The sequence below is a fragment of the Palaemon carinicauda genome, chromosome 33, assembly GCF_036898095.1.
Source record: "Palaemon carinicauda isolate YSFRI2023 chromosome 33, ASM3689809v2, whole genome shotgun sequence".
In the NCBI taxonomy this organism is placed as follows: Eukaryota; Metazoa; Arthropoda; class Malacostraca; order Decapoda; family Palaemonidae; genus Palaemon; species Palaemon carinicauda.
In genome coordinates, this window is record NC_090757.1 from 51,575,818 (window position 1) to 51,588,997 (window position 13,180).

The window sequence follows — 13,180 nt, forward strand, 5'->3', positions numbered from 1 at the left end:
CGCTGATGTGGAGAGCGAGGTTAGAGGGGGCGGGTTGAAGAGGTGTCGACAAGTACGAGTCCGCGTTGACCAATCGTCGGTGGGCGACATCGACCAGAAGGTGGAAATGAGAGAGGAAATCCGCACCGAGGATTGGCATTGTGACGTCAGCAACGAGAAACTTCCAATTGAATTTACCGTTTCCGAACGATAATGTGAGGCTCTCGTAACCGTAGGTGGGTATCGCAGATCCGTTGGCAGCTACCAAGCGGACGGCGGCAGATGTAGACAGACTACGTTGTGCCTTGAAGAGTTTCCTTGGCAAAAGAGAACGACAAGCACCCGTGTCTACCAAAAATCGCACGCCCGTTCCTGCATCCTGTAAAAAGAAAAGATTAGAAACATGGGAGGCCACCGCCACAAGCGATGGCCTACTTACACGTTTTTTGGCCACTGACAATCTTTGGCACATTTCTTCGCGGTTGCCCCGAATCTGAAGTGGTAGTAGCAAAACTGCGGTGGATGGGAGGTAGTAAGTGGCTGTAGAAGTCGTTCGTTGGGGCGCGAGCGATTGGTGGGTGGTGGGCGGCTTTGTCGCCGCTTCGGCACGTCACGGGGTAGGCGTGTATGTCCTACGGCATTCATGTCAGCTTCGGTGTACGTTGAATAGGCATCCTCGTCGTCAGGGGTGGAGGCGTTGATGGAGGTCTTGAAGTGGCTATCCATAAGGGCGTCGGCTTTGGTCATCAAGTCCTTTATGGGTAAACTATCGACATCGGGTATGGCAGCGCGCACAGGTTCAGGTAAACGGCGTATCCAAAGGGCACGGAGTAGGTTCACCTCACGAGGAGAGCCGTCTGCGGCAGGTTGAAGGCGAGCGATACTGGTCATTTCCCCGAGGGCAAGCGAAGCCCTTTGGTCCCCCAACAGTTGTTGTGAGAGCTGAAAAAGCTTTGCTATACGGGCGGCTGGCGACGGCGAGTACTGTTGCAGAAGGTATGATTTGAGGTCGTCATACGCTATTGGGGTGTCTCCTTGTTCACAAAGCCAGTCGGATATTTCTGGGAAGGTGTCCTCGGGTATCGCCGCGAGAACATAATCCGCTTTGGTGGTTGAGCGAGTCACGCCCCTGATACGAAACTGGACTTCTGCGCGCTGAAACCAAGCAAACGCCTCTCCGCTGGCAAACGATGAAAGTTTGAATGGAGAGGCCGTAGCGCCAACTGCCGTAGAGTCCGTCATAGTACCAACGATGGAGGGGCGAGGGGGTGGGGGTGGAAGGCGGTGGAAGCGAGTCGACTTCCGGGGTCACCAATGTGACGGGCCGAGAGAGGAGTTGTGAAATCAAAGGCAGATTGGAAACGACTGAGTTATATTGTTGTGGAACACTCTCCTTATATACAAAACCTCAAGGCAACAGGACATGACAAGTTCAGAAGACAGACAAAATCACAGAGGAAAAACCAGACTTGAATTTTCATGTTCGTTTTAGTGCGAGGGAAGAGCGAAGATACAACCATAATATATACAAAAGGAATTATGTACAATTGTGTGAAACACGGTTGGTACAAACTTACGGTCTATTATCAAATTTCTTATTCCTGATCTAGATATTAATCTTTGGCACCGTCATTCAGTTAGTTCATTATGTATGTTGCATAAGATTTTTCGTAATTCTGACCATCCTTTACTTTCAGATCTTCATGGACAGTTTCAACCTGTTCGTAATACTAGGCATGCAGCTAATTCTAATAGTCAGGCTTTCTCCATTATGAGGCTCAATACTACACAGTATTCTAGAAGTTTTATCCCAGCTGTGACCAAGTTGTGGAATGATCTTCTTAATCAGGTAGTTGAATCAATGGAACTTCAAAAGTTCAAACTTGCAGCAAATGTTTTTATGTTGAACAGAATGACATGGGTCTTTTTTATATTTTATATATGGAATATCTGTTTTGATGTTGTTACTGTTTTTAAAATATTTTATTTTTTTTTCATATCGTTTATTTATTTCCGTATTTCCATCCCTCGCTGGGCTAATTTTCCCTGTTGGAGCCCTTGGACTTATAGCATTTTGCTTTTCCAACTAAGGTTGTAGCTTAGCTAGTAATAACAACAACAACAACAACAAAAATAATGATAATAATAATAATAATAATAATAATAATAATAATAATAATAATAATAATAATAATAATAATAATAATAATAATAATAAAAACAATCTTGAAGTGGTAAGAATAAAAAAAAAAATCAACGATAAACCTTTTTAATATCATTTTAAAAAATCTGAAAATAAATCTACAGATTCTTTTCTCCCCATTCTAAAACAGAATTCATCCAGGTGTTACTGAAGCAGGTGTCTTTCAATTGAATTTTGCGTCTAACCACGATCTTTCAATTGGTTTTTGCGTCAAACCACGATCTCTCAATTGATTTTTGCCTCTAACCACGATCTTTCAATTGAATTTTGCGTCTAACCATGATCTTTTAATTGATTTTTGCGTCAAACCACGATCTCTCAATTGATTTTTGCCTCTAACTACGATCTTTCAATTAATTTTTGCGTCAAACCACGATCTCTCAATTGATTTTTGCCTCTAACTACGATCTTTCAATTGATTTTTGAGTCTAACCACGATCTTTTAATTGATTTTTGCGTCTAACCACGATCTTTTAATTGATTTTTGCGTCTAACTACGATCTTTCAATTGATTTTTGCGTCTAACCACGATCTTTCAATTGATTTCTGCGTCTAACCACGATCTTCCAATTGATTTTTGCGTCTAACCACGATCTTTTAATTGATTTTTGTGTCTAACCACGATCTTTCAATTGAATTTTGCCCCTAACCACGATCTTTCAATTGACTTTTCGTCTAACCACGATCTTTCAATTGATTTTTGCCTCTAACCACGATCTTTCAATTGAATTTTGCGTCTAACCACGATCTTTCAATAGATTTTTGCATCTAACCACGATCTCTCTATTTAATTTTGCGTCTAACCACGATCTTTCAATTGGTTTTTTCCTCTAACCACGATCTTTCAATTGAATTTTGCGTCTAACCACGATCTTTCAATTGATTTTTGCGTCAAACCATGATCTCTCAATTGATTTTTGCGTCTAACCACGATCTTTCAATTGAATTTTGCGTCTAACCACGATCTTTAAATTGATTTTTGCCTCTAACCATGATCTTTCAATTGAATTTTGCGTCTAACCACGATCTTTCAATTGGTTTTTGCGTCAAACCACGATCTCTCAATTGATTTTTGCCTCTAACCACGATCTTTCAATTGAATTTTGCGTCTAATCACGATCTTTTAATTGATTTTTGCGTCAAACCACGATCTCAATTGATTTTTGCCTCTAACTACGATCTTTCAATTGATTTTTGCGTCAAACCACGATCTCTCAATTGATTTTTGCCTCTAACTACGATCTTTCAATTGATTTTTGAGTCTAACCACGATCTTTTAATTGATTTTTGCGTCTAACCACGATCTTTTAAATGATTTTTGCGTCTAACCACGATCTTTCAATTGATTTTTGCGTCTAACCACGATCTTTTAATTGATTTTTGTGTCTAACTGCGATCTTTCAATTGATATTTGTGTCTAACCACGATCTTTCAATTGATTTTTGCGTCTAACCACGATCTTCCAATTGATTTTTGCGTCTAACCACGATCTTTCAATTGATTTTTGTGTCTAACCACGATCTTTCAATTGAATTTTGCCTCTAACCACGATCTTTCAATTGACTTTTCGTCTAACCACGATCTTTCAATTGATTTTTGCCTCTAACCACGATCTTTCAATTGAATTTTGCGTCTAACCACGATCTTTCAATTGATTTTTGCATCTAACCACGATCTCTCTATTTAATTTTGCGTCTAACCACGATCTTTCAATTGGTTTTTTCCTCTAACCACGATCTTTCAATTGTTTTTTTCCTCCAACCACGATCTTTCAATTGATTTTTGCCTCTAACCACGATCTTTCAATTGAATTTTGCGTCTAACCACGATCTTTCAATTGGTTTTTGCGTCAAACCACGATCTCTCAATTGATTTTTGCGTCTAACCACGATCTTTCAATTGAATTTTGCGTCTAACCACGATCTTTCAATTGGTTTTTGCGTCAAACCACGATCTCTCAATTGATTTTTGCGTCTAACCACGATCTTTCAATTGGTTTTTGCGTCAAATCACGATCTTTCGAATGATTTTTGCGTCTAACCACGATCTTTCAATTGAATTTTGCGTCTAACCACGATCTTTCAATTGATTTTTGCCTCTAACCACGATCTTTCAATTGAATTTTGCGTCTAACCACGATCTTTCAATTGATTTTTGCATCTAACCACGATCTTTCAACGAATTTTTTGCATCTAACCACGATCTTTCAACTGATTTTTTGCGTCTAACCACGATCTCTCAATTGATTTTTGCGTCTAACCACGATCTTTCAATTGATTTTTGCTTCTAACCACGATCTTTTAAATGAATTTTGCGTCTAACCACGATCTTTCAATTGATTGTGTATGGGCTCCTGTATTTGGGTCGACGTAATGCCGCTGAAGGTTAACAGTGGAGTGTACAAATCCACGAGAATTCAAGGGGCTATATGCCGGCCACTCGTCTGAATGGTTTACTGATCCTTGGGCACATTCTTGAATTATTATTAGTAAACGTGTACTTCTGTCTCGACGATCAACATAAAGATAGCGACAATCAAGACCTTCCTATAAACCAAGTAATGGCAACAACTTCAGGATCATCCAATGATTTTTCTTCACGTAAGTAGATCACATGTGTTTCTTCATGATACAATGTTCTGTACAAATTCAGCGTGATTCCACATGGCAAGGATGCGATTCCAAATAAAAATGAATATTTCATATTTAAATTTTGTTTGGTTGCCTACTGGAATGTTGTTAATTAGCAAGTTTGCTAGTTTAATGTCTTGTTACAACTTGTTCACATAAAAGTATGTAAACAACTACGTGGTTTGACAAATACGTCGTTTGCTATTTTATTGAGAAAATAAAGGAAAGTTAGTGGGTAGATCACATAATATTAGAATACAAGAAACTCAGTAGATCACATATTGGAATAGAAACCATTCGGTAGATCACATATTGGATCAGAATCCATTCGGTAGATCACATATTGGATTAGAATCCATTCGGTGGATCACATATTGGAAAAGCACCGAAACTGAATGGCTGCGTATTTTTTAATATTCAGAATGCCTCTGCAGACTTAACCATTACTCTCTTTGCATCAATTCCATCTCCTGAATGTAGATGTGGGGTTGCTGAATCCCTTAATAGAGATCTATCTAAAATTAGTACATGGTGCAAATTATGGGGTATGAAGTTGAATCCTAACAAAACTCAAAGTATGATTGTAAGTAGGTCAAGGACCGTGGCTCCTCAACATCCGGATCTCAGCATTGATAATGTTTCACTAACTTTGTATGACTTTATTTTTTAAATTTTAGGTGTGATTTTCGAGAGCAAATTTACTTTTGAGAAATACATTAGGTTTGTGTCTTCTTCAATTGCACAAAAAAAATGGCTTATTGAGAAAATCTTTTAAGATTTTCGGTGATCAATCTATTCTGAAGAAGTGTTCTAATTCTTTCATTCTACCTTGTTTCGAGTATTGTTCTCCTGTCTGGTGTTCAGCTGCTGATTTTCATCTTAATTTGTTGGACAGAAACTTACGGTCTATTAAATTTCTTATTCCTGATCTAGATATTAATTTTTGGCACCGTTATTCAAGTAGTTCATTATGCATGTTGCATAAGATTTTTTTTTATAATTCGGACCATCTTTTACATTCATATCTTCTTAGGCATTTCCATCCTGTTCGTAATACTAGGCAGGCAGTTAATTGTAATAGTTAGGCTTTCTCCATCATGAGGCTCAATACTACACAGTATTCTAGAAGTTTTATTCCAGCTGTGACAAAGTTGTGGAATGATCTTCCTAATTATTATTATTATTATTATTATTATTATTATTATTATTATTATTATTATTAAATGCTAAACTAAAACCCTAGTTGGAAAAGCAGGATGCTATAAGCCCAGTGAGGAAAGGAAACAAGGAAAAATAAAATATTTTAAAAACAGTAACATTAAAAATAAATATTTCCCATATAAACTATAAAAATTTTAACAAAACAAGAGGAAGAGAAATTAGATAGAATAGTGTGCCCGAGTGTACCCTCAAGCAAGAGAACTCTAACCTAAGACAGTGGAAGACCATAGTACAGAGGCTATGACACTACCCAAGACTAGAGAACAATGGTTTGATTTTGGAGTGTCGCCCTCTTAGAAGAGCTGCTTACCATAGCTAAAGAGTCTCTTCTACTCTTACCAAGAGGAAAGTAGCAACTGAAGAGTTACAGTGCTGTAGTTAACCCCCTGGCTGAAGAAGAATTGCTTGGTAATCTCAGTGTTGTCAAGTATATGAGGATAGACGAGAATCTGTAAAGAATAGGCCAGACTATGTGGTGTCTGTGTAGGCAAAGAGAAAGAACCGTAACCAGAGAGAAGTATCCAATGTAGTACTGTCTGGCCAGTCAAAGGACCCCATAACACTAGCGGTAGTATCTCAACGGGCGGCTGGTACCCTGGCCAGCCTACTACCTAGTTGAATCAGTAGAACTTCAAAAGTTCAAACTTGCAGAAAATGTTTTTATGTTGAGTAGGCTGACATAAGCCTTTTTATAGTTTATGTATTACATATAGGTTTTTATGTTGTTACTCTTTTTAAAATGATTTATTTTTATGTTTTCTCATCGTTTATTTCCTTATTTCCTTTCCTCACTGGGCTATTTTTCCCTGTTGGAGCCATTGGTTTATAGCATCTTGCTTTTCCTACTAGTGTTGTAGCTTGGCTAATAATAATAATAATAATAATAATAATAATAATAATAATAATAATAATAATAATAATGATGATGTATTTGGTTTTCAGTACACTGATGTGGGTCACAGGAGAGAGAGAGAGAGAGAGAGAGAGAGAGAGAGAGAGAGAGAGAGAGAGAGAGAGAGATTGATTTTAAAATTTAGATACTTAACAATGAGTCTCTCTCTCTCTCTCTCTCTCTCTCTCTCTCTCTCTCTCTCTCTCTCTCTCTCTCTCTCTCAATATTTGCGCATCAGCCTCCTGGCTAGTACAGTGGTAACGTGTTCGCCTAGCATTCGCAGGGCAGCAGATCGATCCCCGCCCAGGACTGTGAGTTTAAGCTGTTTACTGGGGTAGGGCACCACAGTGGGGGATTGGGCTTGCCCGGCTGACGTTCTGGTGAACATCTATTCTGGTGGAACTGGAACTGAAACCAGACAACTTTAATTTTAACTTTAACTTTTAATAACTTTACGGAAATAAATTCTTTTTTCATTTCAGAATTAGGACTATTCAGAATTATTTCTCTGGTCTTTAAAGTATTTTCTCAACGTGTAAGCCCACCCAATCCGCAGATTAATAGGTTTTATGATATCTAGAAAAACATCGTCCCAATTTAGGCTCATTTTGTCACTAAGAAACCGCTAATAATCTTCAAGTCCAGAGAACATTTTCATAAAATGTTTTAATAATCACAATTACGACAGATTTGCTTAGTTTTGACTTCTTCATTTATGATATACAGTTATTATCCAGACGTTGTTTTATAACTATTTTCACACAAAGAAATTGGTAGACTGTTTTCAGTGGTAATTTAAAGTGTGACATTGTTAGTCGTAACACCCTATTTAAGTAGTTTAACTAAATTGTGTGATTAATATGTATTTAAACTCATTCGTTTTGATAAATTTCCAAAATTTACTCGAGGAACGTGTGAATTACCAGACAGCTTCAACACTGCACAATATTCCAGAAGTTTTATTCCGGTGGTGACTTAACTTTTGAACGATCCTCAAAATTAAATACAGTAGTTGAATCTGACTTTTGAACGATCCTCAAAATTAAATAAAGTAGTTGAATCTGTGAAACTTAAGAAGCTAAATTTGGTGTCAGTGTTTTTAAAGCAGATTGACATTAATATCCTTGCATGGTTTATCTGTGATTTATTTAATTTTTGGTATATATTAATTTGTTTTTAATTGTTTTAGAGTATGTAACTCAATTCTCCGTTTCTTTTCCACGTTTAGCAGCTTACATTAAACAAGCTTTTAGAATTTGTTTTTCCAACTAGGGTTTGCAATAATAATAATAGTAAAAGTAATACAATACACATATTTTACCGACCATATCTAAAAAAAAAAAGTACGTGTCTACAACGCTACATATCTATAGGTTTGAATATCGAAAAATAAAAAAAATTATGTTAATTATATAACTGGTGCAATTATCACCCCGCTATTCAAGCCCTAAGGCAGTGGTAGGCTACATTGGATCCTTCTCTCTGGTTACGGCTCATTTTCACTTAGCCTACATATACACTTTATAGTCTGGCCTATTCTTTACATATTTTCCTCTGTCCTCATACACCTGACAACACAGATTACCAAACAATTCCTCTACACTTGAGGGATTGCAGCACTGTAATTGTTCTCTAGTCTTTGGTAGTGTCATAGCCTCTGTACCATGGTTTTCCACTGTCTTGGGTTAGAGTTCTCTTGCTTGAAGGTACACTCGGGCACACTATTCTACCTAATTTCTCTTCCACTTGTTTTGTTAAAGTTTTCATATTTTATATTGGAAATATTCATTTTAATATTGTTACTGTTATAAAAATATTTTTCCTTGTTTCCTTTCCTCGCTGGGCTATTTTCCCTTCTGGAGCCCCTGGGCTTGTAGCATTCTGCTTTTCCAACTAGGGTTGTAGCTTAATAATAATAATAATAATAATAATAATAATAACTAACGCCTCTTATGTTCCCAACAACTGAACTTTAAGTCTAAAATGTAAACAAACTTTTGTAAACTGTCAGCGCGAATACAGTGTTGCCAGCTATGGGAATTTATCCCTATCTTTGGGGATTTTGGGGGTCTGATGGGGATATTCTGTATACATTTCTAAGAAGAAACAAAGGTGAGTAAACCTTTATATTGCTGCAATTAGTTTACTTGCACTTATATGAAATATATTCAGTAATTTCTACATCAGTAAAGCCTACATGATCAGAAGAAAATATATATTGTGGAAATGGAGATTTTTTACCTTGAGTTTTGGGGATTTTTAGACTAACCCATTTGACAACACTGGTGAGAAATAGCGAACTTGCGAACTGTCAAATCTGCTACTAGTGACATTAAATTTGGTCTTACGTCTATCATTGTCGTAGATGTTAACCGTTCTTTTAAAAAAAATATTATCCGAGATAGTCCTAGCTCTTTTTGATTATGTAAAATTGTCGTAATTAATGCGTTTTGGAAGTCCTATTTACATCCTGTATCAAAATGACTATTCAGTTGTGAGTCGTAGTTGCTAAATCCGTCTAGTCTACCTATGGTGCAACATACACATGACTGTACGGTAAGTATATAATACTTTACATTCTAGTCAAATACATGAAGCATATATGATTTATGTAGTGGGTTGGGACAGGTGTGAACTTTGTCAAATCGATATTACTTAGTGGAAATGTCTCAAATGTTTGGGGTGTATGTATGATAGCGACCACCTTTATGTATTATTATGTCTAACTTAGAATACGACAGTGTAAGGGGGGTCACAGGGGGCCGTTACCCCCCTTCTAGGTAAGTAGGTAAGGACACGGCTTGTAGGTTAGGTCAGGGGGAAAAGTTTAGGTTAATTGATATCCATATTAAATGAACGTGTGAGGAACTGGCCGCTGATATACAAAGGCTCCAAATGTTTATCTTAGTCTGATATATGATATCATGAAGGTAGTTTTACCTTTTACAAAATATTATGATTTAATGTTGCCTTGGCAGGAATGAAGCCACTTTGGAAGAAAACACAGCTGGGGATTGTCGTAGGTAGGGATACGGCTCCTAGGTTAGGTTAGGTAGGGAACCTTGTATTATGTGGTGTTACTGTGTTTCTTTGGATTTTATTTACTGACCCAGTCGGTCCCAATCAACTACAATTGTTCAACCAGATTTTTTTCCTACTTGTGATCTTGTGTTTTATTATTTTTTTACTATGAATATTGGTACAAACCACCTGTTCTTGGGTTTTTTTACCTTGCCTCAGTTTGGCATTTTTCTATTTATTTTTAATAGGATCTGGGGCATAATAACTAGCGTATCGGTCAATTTAAAATTTTAATTATATTTTTCACTCTAGGTCCATTGTTTACATTTGAGAGACTGATGGTGAGTTATTGCGCATATGATAGTTCCGATTGGTTTTGGGGGCTTTCTGAATAAATTTATAGAAAAACACAGGACAACATTTCTAAGAGAAGAAAAACTTTTACGACAGTAAATAATGTATTTCAACAAATTTGACCATTATTTCCACTGCAAATAAGTTGTTCTACCATTATGGAGACCCCCTTCTCGATGGACACAGTTGGGAACCTGGGATTTTGGGTGTGCGAAAACAGAACGAAATGTGATTAATCAGCACTTCTGAGATTCGTAAAAGGGTACAGAACGTAACAAACCCACCTAACCAAATCTAGTAGTTCTCAGGTCACAACCCCACCCAAACCTTGGCCTTCCTCTTGTACTTCTCCCATCAACTCTTGCATTCATCACCTTCTTTAGCAGACAGCCATTTTCCATTCTCTCAACATGGCCAAACCACCTCAACACATTCATATCCACTCTAGCTGCTAACTCATTTCTTACACCCGTTGTCACCCTCACTACTTCGTTCCTAACCCTATCTACTCGAGATACACCAGCCATACTCCTTAGACACTTCATCTTAAACACATTCAATTTCTGTCTCTCCATCACTTTCATTCCCCACAACTCTAATCCTTACATCACAGTTGGTACAATCACTTTCTCATACAGAACTCTCTTTTCATTCATGCCCAACCCTCTATTGTTTACTACTCCCTTAACTACCCCCATCACTTTGCATCCTTCATTCACTCTCTGACGTACATCTGCTTCCACTCCACCATTTGCTGCAACAACAGACCCCAAGTACTTAAACTGATCCACCTCCTCAAGTAACTCTCCATTCAACATGACATTCAACCTCGCACCACCTTCCCTTCTCGTACATCTCATAACCTTACTCTTACCCACATTAACTCTCAACTTCCTTCTCTTACACACCCTTCCAGTTTCTGTCACTAATCGGCCAAGCTTCTCTTCCGCGTCTGCAACCAGTACAGTATCATCTGCAAATAACAACTGATTTACCTCCCATTCATGGTCATGTTCGTCTACCAGTTTCAATCCTCGTCCAAGGACTCGAGTATTCACCTCTCTCAGCACTCCATCAACATACTAGTTAAACAACCACGGCGACATCACACATCCCTGTCTCAGCCCCACTCTTCATTTCCTGTCCTAACACATGCTTTACTACCTTTGTAGAAACTTTTCACTGCTTGCAACAACCTTCCACCAACTCCATATAACCTCATCACATTCCACATTGCTTCCCTATCAACTCTATCATACGCTTTCTCCAGATCCATAAACGCAACATACACATCCTTACCTTTTACTAAATATTTCTCGCATATCTGCCTAACTGTAAAAATCTGATTCATACAACCCCTACCTCTTCCAAAACCACCCTGTACTTCTAGGATTGCATTCTCTGTTTTATCCTTAATCCTATTAATCAGTACTCTACCATACACTTTTCCAACTACACTCATATTTTCAATATTAAACTTACCCGATAATCATGTAGCTGTCAACTCCGTTGCCCGACAGAAATCTAAGGAGGGATACGCCAGCTATCACAATACTAGAAGGGGGTGTACTTACCAGCGCCACCTGTGGCCAGGTACTATAGTACTTCTTGTTGACACCTCCTCAATTATTCCTCTGTCGTGCCTCCGGCTAGACGTTCTGGGATACGCTTATGGTCTTCGAGTTTATTCACGGATATTTGGTGAAGTATTCTCTCTGATTAACGGCTGTCGCATTACTGGAAACCTTCTGATATTAGCTAGATAGCTTTTATTTAGTTCAGTTTAACGGTTAACGAATTTTTGCTTGTTTTTTGGATCTCCCTTTGACTACTCTTGAAAACAAAATGTCTGACATTTCGCAAGCCCCCTCCCATAGACGATGTAGGTCTTGCAATAGACGTATTCCGAAGGCCTCGGTAGATCCTCACACCGCTTGTTCTGACTGTAGGGACAGACCCTGTCAGTTAGAAAATCGATGTGAGGAATGCGCCGGACTTTCGGAATTGGATTTTGTCCGTCTTTTAAAGTATTCTACTAAGTTAGAGAGAGTTGGAGCTAGGAGGAGTTCTTCTCACTCTTCTTTATTTTCCTCATCTCATGATCCCCTTCCTGTTCCTACCCCTGTAGTGGCTACCCCCGATCCTACTGTGTGCCCTCCGCCTGATATGTCAGTGGTTTTACGTGCTATTCAGGCTTTAGGCGATAAGGTAGAGTCAGTGGTAAGTGACCATAAGTCTCTGATGGCCGAAGTGAAAGAGCTGAAGGTCAAGAGTGCAGTGGGTGAAGTTAGTGCCAGTGCTGTGACGAGTGCTAGTGTCGGTGCAGTGCCTTGTGCTAGTGTTAGTGCCAGTGTGGTGCGTGAGGATTTTTCTGTGCGAGCCAGTCGTCCTCCCAGTCCGGGACCTCTTGCAAGCTCCCAAGCCCAGGGGAGAAGCAATGTCGAAGGGCATAAGGGTTCGGCAGGCCTTGTTAGGCGCACAGAATTATCCTCAGTGGTTGCGGGCGTGTCTTCCACAGACCGTCACTCCCACTTGCAGACGATTGAGCCCGTCTTCCGCTCGTCCGCTGATCTTCTTTCTGGGAAGAAACGTTGGTCTCAGGTCTCGAGACCGCTTAAACGCAGAGTCCAGCCCGCGAGTGCTCAGCCAGGGTGCAGTCATTGGCTCAGCTCCGACTCGCCTCAGTCATCTGTCGACTGTACTCCGCCCAAGAGGAGTAAGGTTCTGCCACAACAGAGCTCGACTGTTAAGGCTTTACCTCAGTCTGCTACCGTCTCTGCTGATCCCAAGTGGTCTATGCTTCAGTCCATGCAAGCTCAGCTTTCGGACCTGATGCGTGAGTGTCGTGCTGAGAGTGTTGCACCTCCGCCTCCACCTGCA

General features: G+C 39.1%; 1 protein-coding gene across 1 annotated transcript in view; it reads left to right on the forward strand.

The window, feature by feature from the left end:
* The first annotated feature begins 9,220 nt into the window (after nucleotides 1–9,220).
* Nucleotides 9,221–13,180, forward strand: part of LOC137625948 (sodium channel and clathrin linker 1-like) — a 55,795-nt gene continuing 51,835 nt past the window's right edge. The window contains exon 1 of the mRNA XM_068357002.1: nucleotides 9,221–9,481. The gene's annotated coding sequence lies outside the window, so the exon portion shown is untranslated. The remainder of the gene's footprint in view (nucleotides 9,482–13,180) is intronic.